The sequence below is a fragment of the Pteropus vampyrus genome, unplaced genomic scaffold (assembly GCF_000151845.1).
Source record: "Pteropus vampyrus isolate Shadow unplaced genomic scaffold, Pvam_2.0 Scaffold190, whole genome shotgun sequence".
NCBI classification, from domain to species: Eukaryota; Metazoa; Chordata; class Mammalia; order Chiroptera; family Pteropodidae; genus Pteropus; species Pteropus vampyrus.
This window is the reverse complement of record NW_011888971.1, coordinates 1559856-1563107: the sequence shown is the minus strand read 5'-3', so window position 1 is coordinate 1563107 and position 3252 is coordinate 1559856.

Sequence of the window (3252 nt, the reverse complement as noted above, 5' to 3'; positions counted from 1 at the left end):
TTCTGAATGCCCTGGGGAGGCAGGGCTCCTCCTCGGAGTTTTCCACACTCTGCCCTTTTGGGGTGGACGTGGTCTGGGGGCAGCGACTCCTGGGGGAGATCCTGCTCTGGGGAGGCCGAGAAGGGCACCGGGGCGCTGAGCACCCCCGCCCCCCGCACCTCCTCAGATGCACTGCGGCTACTGTCACTCACGTCCTGCCGCGGGGCTTTAATAACTTAAGCCACCATCATGTCAGTCTCCTGTCTCCTAAGCGGATTTCAACCTATCGTGACTCAAGACCGTAAAACCCCGTAATGTGAAAGCGAGAGTGCTGACGTCTGGGTTGATGCAAACGGGCTCCTGAGAGTCCACTCTGCTCAAGGGAGCTGGTCTTCTGCAAGCACAATCCTCCAGCTGTTCTAGAAGCCACTCGTTAAGTACAGACCAAAAAAACCCCATAAAGGCTGATTTTTCTGTCTTGCACTCATCACAAACATAGAGTAAATGCAGTGAAATTCAATCGTTATACCTGAACTCGTCTTAAATCGAACCGGCCTTTAAATTATCCTCCAGACTTTCCCGCCAGCCCCGTCGGTTCTACTGGTCCATACACAAACTTTTATTAATGATGTTGGATCACCTTTAAGCTCAGGCTGAAAAGTTTGGAAAATGGCTTTTATCGCATGCTCTAGGTGAAATCTAGTGCAACGTATTTCATTAATATGCTACTTGATTCTCCAGCCGAGATAAGGAGACAGCATCATGTTGGAGAATGGAAATCACAGTGCAATCTTAGCTGGGCCACGCTATCAAAACTAAAGGGTAACTTTCTAAAACTCAGAAGCGGCAGCCGTGGGCAGAAGCCGGATCGTCCCCTGTGCTGGAGACAAGTCTCCCGTGGTTCGGTCTCGGGGACCCTGACTCTGCCCCGTCGTTCCTCCTCGTCAGTGGTGGTCTTCCAGGACTGCTCACACTCCCTGTGTTCTGTGATTGGGCTGTTTTCCTGGGCGGTGTTCCCGATCTTTGAGACAGCAGGTGGAACACCGTAGCGAGGCCCTGACCTTGCCTCTGAACCCGAACCGGAATCTGGGCCAACTTAGAGTCATAGGAAGACTACCTAACGGGCTACCACAGTTCCAGTGACACGGGGACTGCAGCAGCTTCCCTCCACCCCCTCGTTTTCCCAGTCAGCACCCCAAGTCCCCACCCCCGGCGCTCGGTAGCTTGGGAGAAAGATGTCTGTGCTGTAGATCGTCCCGTGTGTGGCCACGGGAATCCTAAGATGCTGTCAGGCTCAAGGTCACTCTGAGACAGTGACGGGCGAAGGGGGCTCCGGAAGCTCCTGTATCTTTCATTTCCTGCCTTCCAGAGCTCCACTTCCCTTTTCCATGCTCTCCTTAGATTTCTCATCTGCAAAATAGAGATGCTAAGAGTAAACACCTCTTCAGGGTGCTGTAGGGCTTCGCGGAGTGAATTCCTTAACAGCGCAGACACGTAGGCAGCCTCAGCAAAGGCCAGCTGCCCCCTCCCCAGCAGCTTTTGGATAGCTGTGTGTTCAGACTTGGAAGAGAGGTAGGACACTCATGTTTGCGGAGCTGAGTGGATAGATTAGGAGAATGGTCTGTGTGTTTCATGTGTCCGTCATGGGGTGGACTGTATCGTGATCGTCGGTGCACTGAAAAACGCAGACGCTGCAGTTTGAATGTCCAGCACCTTAGAACGTGACTCGACTTGGACATAGGGTGACTGCAGATGTGATCGGTTAAGAGGTCGTCGGAGTGGGCCCTCATCCAGTAGGGCTGGTGTCCTCATAAAGGGAAATTTGGACGGATACAGGGCACACAAAGATGGCCTTCTGAATGGTCCTATGAACTTGAAGACAAGCCATGGAGAGAGGCCTGGGACAGGCGTCCTCCGCAGCCTCAAAGAACTGATTCTGCCGACACCTCGATTCCGGATCGGTGAGACGACAAGTTTCTGTTTAAGCCGCCAAGTCTGTGGTACTTCATTACGACAGCTGTAGAAAACGAACACAACGTTACATGGTGAGGGAGAAGGAACAGTGAAGGACATAAGACCGGAATGAAACAAGTAAACCTTTATGCACCTGTCAGTGGAAAAAGTACCTATTGCAAGGCAGGCATCGAATTCTAATTTTACATCCCCCTCCCCCGCCAACGCTTACTCTACGAGAAGTGCTCACGCTTGCATCATTTGGAAGTGGTGGAGTCAGGATCCAAAACCAAGTCTGCGTGCCCTCCAAACCTCCTGCCAGGCGAGACACCTTGCACGGGACGCGAGTCCTTTCTGGGTAGCGTATGAAGAGAACAGGGAAGTCGTGTCCACGAGCAGAACCCAGTCTCCTCCGGGGTCTAAGAAGCGGAAACGCACCCTGGCTTGCTGGAAAGAAGAGTGTTGGGATTTGTTTGTGTTACTGAGAGTCTCGGGGAAAATCTCATGAAACCCAGGAAGGAAATGCCCGGGGACAAGAGGAGGATGCGCGTGGTGCCCTTGGTTTCTCTCCTGCGTGGCTTCTCTGGTGGCCGTCTGCTGCGGTCCCGGTGATGCTTGCTCGCTCATGTTCACGTCCTTGAGTAACCCCCTCCCCTGAGTGAGGTAATAAACGCGGGTTGTTTTAAGCCACTAAATGTGTTCTGGTCTATTATGCTGCGATCTGTTTTCACCGCCTGTTAATATTTTAACCTTGTGCTTGGCTCTCTGCAGCTTAGTGCTTACGACTCTCACCCATTAGCGCGGGCACCTACTGCTGGCTCTAACTTCCCTCTGTCTCAGTCCCATTTTTAGGGCAGTTTTAGGTTCACAGAAAAATTGAGCAGAAAGTAAAGTGTTCGTGTTTATGCCCTGCCTCCGCGAAGGCACAGCCCTCTCTACCATCAACATCTCCCGAAAGTGGTGCATTAATTACGGTTGATGAAGCTACGTGGACACATCACTCACCCAAAGTCCGGAGTTAACACTGTGGTTCACGCTGGGTGTTGCGTACTCTGTGAGTCTTGGCAAATGTATGATGATCTGTATTTACCATTGTAATATACAGAGTGTTTTCACTGCCCTAAAAATCCTCTGTGCTTCTCCTAGTCATCCTTCCCTTCCTCCCGCAATCCCAGAAAACATTGATCTTCTTACTGTCTGCACAATTTTGCTTTTTCTAGACTGTCATAGGGGCGAAATCATACAGTGCGTGGCCTTTTCAGATTGCCGCCTTTACTAGGTAATATGAATTTAAGTTTCCTCCATGTCTTTTTATGGCTT